Source organism: Zalophus californianus, chromosome 8, assembly GCF_009762305.2.
Source record: "Zalophus californianus isolate mZalCal1 chromosome 8, mZalCal1.pri.v2, whole genome shotgun sequence".
Lineage (NCBI taxonomy): Eukaryota > Metazoa > Chordata > Mammalia > Carnivora > Otariidae > Zalophus > Zalophus californianus.
Genome location: NC_045602.1, coordinates 58,565,882 through 58,572,954, shown reverse-complemented (window position 1 = coordinate 58,572,954; position 7,073 = coordinate 58,565,882).

Sequence of the window (7,073 nt, the reverse complement as noted above, 5' to 3'; positions counted from 1 at the left end):
CAAAGGCCCTCCTACAGCTCCTGTCAGACTTGGGATACCAAGCCTCATGGAAGAAGGCACAAATCTGCCAACCACAGGTCCAATACCTTGGTTTCCTCTTCACCCAAGGGAAAAGAGAACTAGGGCCAGAAAGGAAAAGGGTCATCATCTCCCTGCCACAGCCACCGACAAAAAGGGGCCTACAAGAATTCCTGGGGGCTGCAGGATTCTGCCGCATCTGGATCCCTGGGTTCTTGGCAATAGCAAGAGCCCTTTATGATCTCTTAGGGGCACCAGATTGAGAACCCCCTACCTGGACTGAGGAAGCAGAAGCTGCTTTCACAGAGATAAAGACCGCACTGGGACAGGCTCCAGCCCTGGGCCTACCAGATGTAGAAAAACCCTTCAATCTCTTTGTGCATGAAAAGGTATGATTAACGCTTCCCACCAAGCATTTAACCACTCAAATCCACCCCTAGCGTCTGACTGCTGGATCTGTATAAAGCCCAGTCCCATCCAATACCTAAGTGTCACCTAGGTACTCACCGAAGCTGTTCCCTGGCAACGGCCAGTTGCTTACCTGTCAAAGAAGCTGGACCCAGTGGTAGCGGGGTGGCTGCCGTGCCTCAGGGAGCTGGCAGCCACAGTCCTACTCATCAAGGAGGTGGAGAAGCTTACCCTGGGGCAAGAACTTAACATCAAGGTTCCTCATGCAGTTGTGTGTCTCATGAATGCACAGGGACACCGCTTCCTTTCCAATTCTCGGCTAGCACAATACCAAGGGTTCCTCTGCGAAAACCCACGGGTCACCCTCGAAACAGTAAGGACATTAAATCCAGTAACCTTTCTCCTCATGGAAGAGAGGGAACCAGACCATGACTGCTCCAAGGTGACTGATGAAGTCCATGCAAGCTGTCCAGATCTGCAGGATCAAGCCATAAAGAATCCATAGCTCATGCTATTCAGCGATGGCAGCAGTTACCTACAAGAGGATGCCTGGAAAGTGGGTTACACAGTAACCACAACCACTGAAGTCCTAGAAGCTAAAGCATTACCAGCTGGATGGTCAGCTCAACGGGCTGAATTATATGCCTTAGCCCAAGCCCTCACCCTCGGTGAAGGCAAGAGTCAACATCTATACTGACTCTCGGTATGCCTTTGCTACTATACATATACATGGAGCCATCTACAAGGAAAGGGGCCTCCTAACCGCAGCAAGAAAAGCTATCAAGAACAAAGAGGAGATACTGAGACTCCTCGAAGCCGTCTGGCTTCCAGAGGAAGTAGCAATCCTGCACTGTAAGGGACACCAGAAAGGAGACAACCCCATAGTGCAGGGAAATCCTCTGGCAGATGAGGCAGGCAAGACCACAGCCAGTGAGGACATGGACAAAGCCCCTCCCCTCACCATGGCCCTAACACCCCAGAAGAAGTCCCTTCACTCAGTTACACTAAAAAGGAAAAGGAATGGGCCATGGCTGAGGGAGCCACCCTGACTGAAAAGGGATGGTGGATGATGCCAGACGGGCACATCTTTGTTCCAACAGCAACTGGAGGGCACATAGTCAAGGAATACCACCAATGCACTCATCTGGGAAAAACTGCATTAGAGGCCCCTCTCAAGACATCAGTCAGCTGCCAGCACTATGCCGAGCAATGGGTGAACCAATGCATAACGTGCTAAAAATAATGCTCGGTCTGCACCACAGCCCCCGCCAGGTGTCCAGAGGATGGGAACAACCCCCTTCAAAGATCTAGAGGTAGATTTCACAGATGTGCAGCCAAGCAGGGGGTACAGATATCTCCTAGTAATAGTATACACATACTCTGGGTGGGTCGAAGCCTTCCTGACTAGGACAGAGCAAAGCTGGGAAGTAGCTAAAGTCCTCTTGAGGGAGATTATGCCCTGGTTCAGCCTGCCATTAACAATCCATAGTGACAATGGACCTGCATATGTGGCAGACATTGTACAGGTCTTGACCCAAACTCTCAGCATCACCTGGAGACTCCACACTGCTTCTGGCCCCAAAGTTCAGGGAAAGTAGAGTGAATGAATCGCACCCTCAATGGAACCTTATCAAAGTTGTCAGGAGACTAATCTCCCATGGCCAGATCTGCTACCCCTAGCTCTCCTGCATGCTCGCTGCACACCCAGGACATCAGGTTTCTCCCCATTCAAATTAATATATGGACAGCCTCCCCTGTGCTTGGGAAGCCTTCCAGGAAACTTGCATCAGGTTGGAGATAAAGGGATAAAGGAGCAGCTTCAGGCTGGGGGCCACCCTAAATAAATTACAAAAGTACACCATCAAGAGGTCTCCAATCTCTTTAGGGTCTCAGGTACACTCCTTCCAGACAGGGGACTCAGTTTGGGTCAAAGATTGGAAGAAAGACCTCCTCAAACCACAGTGGACAGGGCCCCACACTGTTGTTCTAACCGCCCCCGCTGCCCTCAAGGTCTCAGGTGTCACCCCATGGGTCCACCACTCCAGAGTGAAGAAAGTTCATCATGCAGATGAGAAGCCACACCAGCGGAGAGTCCAGCCAGGCTTCAGGAACCCACTCCAGCTTCACCTTCGACGAGACCCTACCAACTGATGGACACCTGCTCACCATGGTCCCTGGCTCTCATTGGCGTGATTTCCTTCATCTTGGGAGTCAGACTCTACACTGTTGCCCCTCCTGCCTGGACTTTCCCCCAGAGGCTTACTATTGTCATTGCTTATTGGGTGTCCCTAGGGTATATTACTGCACTTACTTGTCCACAGGTTTCATCTGCTGATGAGTTAGCCATGATGGCTCCCTCTACCTAAGGTCATAGATCCCACTTTTACTGGCCCTCTGCTGTCTACTCCTGAGCACATTTCACCATGGTTTTCCTGGCCCCAGTCAGTACTGGTCTTCTGCTACCTGGTATGCTATTCCTCCTCACTGCCTCTAGCTTGCCCGGCCAGGCAAACTCTCGTATCACCGTTACTGGCAAATGGACTTTCCAGTTCATCCCCCTCAATCCCGCACCAGCGCCCCCACTGACTTCTTCCACCTGGGATGGGCACACACCAAAGGTTAACCTCCATTTTGATGGATGCCAGCTTCTTAATACCTCCTGGGAGCCTCATAGACAGTGTTCCTACCATGGCCCTCACTCGGGTTACTGACTGGTAGATATCTACATCTGTGGGGGCCCTACGCCTCAACAGCCAAACACCTGCCCTCAGTTCTGCTCACAAGCCTGGGGATGTGAGTCATGGGTGGCTACTTGGCCGGGAATGGAATGATGGTCCGCCAGGTGGTGGCACCTCAAACAGGGCAGTGACACCCGGATTTCCTTGTCACACAGCGCCACCCCCTCCTCTTGCTCTAGCAGTCCCTGTATACTGCTCACCCTCTCAGTCTTAGAACCCAATGCCACATCATGGGCTGTAGGAATCATTCTCCTGTTGGGCCAATATCACCCCATGGGAACCGACCCCATGGCCAAATTTATGATTAAGTCCATGTTCACTCCAAGCCTTACAGTCAACCCCCAGAGTCAGACAGAAAATAATTCATCCTGGAGAATACCTGGGTCCCCCATCCACATGCAAGCATCTATAGTGCAACTGTTAGGTATGAGTAACGCCTCCCACCAAGCGCTTAACCACTCATATCCACCCCTAGTGTCTGACTGCTGGATCTGTATAAAGCCCAGTCCCGTCCAATACCTAGGTGCCATCCTCAACCGATCTACTGTGTCACCTCCCACCTCGGCACCAGGGACCTCAGATTATCCCTTTCTGGCTCCAGTACCGCTGTATGGCAACTCTTCCTCTCCCATCACGGGCCACAACCAGGTCTGTGCACCTAACAACAATTTTCTGGCTTGTGATCAAGGTGTATATACATCTGCATCACCCCGCGCAATCAATCGTGCACGCTTGTCAGTCTCTTACCCGATCTTTCAGTCCTTCTCGGGAGCGATGTCCCACTCATATAGAGACCTCCTAACTGCCCTCAATGCTCCGCCACGGCCATCCCTCTTACCATGAGCCTGCTGGCAGCATCAGGTGTTGCCCTTGGCGCCACGCACATCAGGATGTCTCAGGTTCAGTACCAGGGGTTAACTCAACAACTCACGCCGGACTTTTCTGCCCTCACTCAGTTGGCCCTAGCCCTGGAGCACCAGCTTGATTCACTGGCCTCAGTGGTCCTCCAAAACAGAAGTGGGCTCGACTCACAGCCGTGCAGGGCGTGCTCTGCCTCTTCTTACAGAAGGAATGTTGTTTCTATGCTAATGAGTTGGGGGTGGTCCAAGAAACTCTGACCCAATTACAGGAATGAGTACATCACTGGTGGGAATCACTCCAGCAGACACCTTAGTGGGATACCCTCTCACAATGGTTCCCTTGGTTCACCCCCACTAGCCGGCCCCCTCCTATTGCTTCTCATAAAATAGCATTTGGTCCTTGTATTCTTAATGCCCTTACCAGGTTTAGCACTACTCAAATTGCTAAAATCAGACTCCAGTTACTCCTTACTCACTATCACCCCTTAGAAGATGAAAATGATGCCCTCTAAACTAAGTGTTTAAAGGGGCATCAAAGTGGGGGAATGATAAGGAAAATCTGTGTCCTAAGATGGCCAACTGAGCCAGAGAGAGCCAGTCCTTGCCTGGGGGCTCTTCTCCCTGCTCTGCTTCCCGTGTGCACCAATCTGGGTCCTTCTCCCTGCCCTGCTTTGCGTATGTGCCAAAAGTGCCAAGTATGCAGAAGTAGAAGTGTATAAATTGCCCCCTTTGTTTGTGCTGGGGCTCAGACCTTTGGAGATCACTCTCCTCTGAGCCCGCCAACGTTAAATAAACCTCCTATCTTCAAGATCTCCAGGTGCTCCTTGGTTCTTCCGTTGGGTGATCCAGTCCAGATTCCATAACAATTCCTTCATTTCATATGTATATACATACACAGTTTTATTTCAACCTTTTACTGGGAAAATACAAACAAATATCTTGAAACCCCATGGCTTTTAGGCAAGACAAATGAAAATAAAGAAGAAAGGTGCTTTGTTAAAATTCTTTCTCTGTACTGTTTGTTTTCTCTTATGGTTGTTTCATTTATTTTAAAAAATGCATTTTGCATTTAAACTACTAAATCCTTGAGGATTAAGATAGATTTAAATGAAAGAGGAGCTTATGTAAATGCAACCACCTTTGAGTTGGAAATAGAAACAATTTTCTTTTCTGCTCAGATACCAACGTCCTGTTGAGAAGAAGATTCTCCAAAATGCTCAAGCAAGTGCTTAGAATGAAAACTCAGCCAGCATGGAGTAGAGGACTGGAAAGGCAGGGAGCATGCTTTATTTCCTGGGGGGAGCCACATCTTTGAACTTAATAGCTTAAGGGGGGAGGTACAATCTGCAACTTAGGCAGAGATGGACTTCATTGTCTTCCTGCAACACATCCAGCACAGTCAAGTGTAATCACTAACTTATTAAGAATTTAATTGCCCAGGTGTCAGACCTATTTTTTTTTTCTGACTATTTACTGCAATTGTCAAATGATAAGTGATTATCTCCCATCTTCATCCTTTAGATGCTATCACCAGGCATGCTGGAGCAATTTCTCTTTCAATACCCTTGGGCTCTGGTTGACACAATTCTGCATGCCCTTGGTTCACTTTTGGAAGCATAAGGACCACAGCCCTTAAAATGTGTTACTCTTGATAGAAAAGGGATAATCATTTGGTTTTAAATTGGCTGTAAATTGTATGTTGTGAGGAGGATCTATTACAGCACTGATCCATGTTAAGATGTAAAATTAAACGAAACCACTAGCAGGTTTCCCAGGAGGATTTTCTTTATTCTCTGATCCTCTTTCATTTCTTGACCACTGACTCTTTCCCCAACCCATGTCAATCTGCTGACCACAAAGGGAACAAGAAAAAAGAATGAAGGGCAGAGAAGGGTTTTAAACTGATATCAGTATGCTGGGTCATGGGTAACTCAGATTATCCACAAAAATTACCCAGCTTCCTTTAAAAAGACTAACAGAAGGAATTTCAAGGCTTGAAATGCCTATTCTCCTTCACCTCCATCTATCCACATCCCTCTCACCCTTCAAGATTTGGTTCAATTATCACTGTCTCTGAAAACTCCAATCTGAAGTGATTCTTCTTCCTCAAAACTCCCATAGAGATTTTCATTGTAATTAACTCATTCAGGCACTTATCCTATGCTGGCTCATATCATCTACCTTTGAACCTAAACTGCTATCACTGTTTACTTTTCCAAAGATGTATGTGCTAGTTCACTAGACTGTAAGCACCTTGAAGAGCAGGATCTACATTTTATATTCTCTAACAGCCTAACACCATGCTTTAGACCTAGTGGACTATTAATAATTACTGTTGAATTGAAAATAAGCACCATGCAACTGGTTCACATGAAAAACTCAGGAATTCATTAAATGGCACATTTGGTGACTATTTCCATAAAAAGATAATTTTCCTGCTTTGATCATGATTAACTCATTTTGTTTTCTAAAACTTTAGTCTCAGATACTGAAATTTTTTCTTGGTTTTCCGAAAAAAAAAAAAAAAAAAACGGATACCTAGCAGACAACCTGCAGTTCAAAACCCAAAGCTCACTTATTCTTTTTTTTTAAGCTTTTATTTATTTATTTGACAGAGAGAGAGACAGTGAGAGAGGGAACACAAGCAGGGGAAGTGGGAGAGAGAGAAGCAGGCTTCCCACTGAGCAGGGAGCCCGATGCGGGGCTCGATCCCAGGATTCTGGGATCATGACCTGAGCCGAAGGCAGACGCTTAACGACTGAGCCACTCAGGTGCCCCAGCTCACTTATTCTTAACTCTCCTCAAGATTGTCATGATCTAGGGGCACCTGGGTGGTGCTGTCATTTGAGCATCTGACTCTTGATTTTGGCTCAGGTCATGATCTCATGGCCTGGGATCGAGCCCCATGTAGGGCTCCAGGCTGGGTGTGGAACCTGCTTGGGATTCTTTCTCCCTCTCCCTCTGCCCCTCCTGCTCATGCTGTTTCTCTCTCTTTCTCAAATAAATAAATAAATAAATAAATCTTTTTTTAGAAAAAAGATTGTCATGC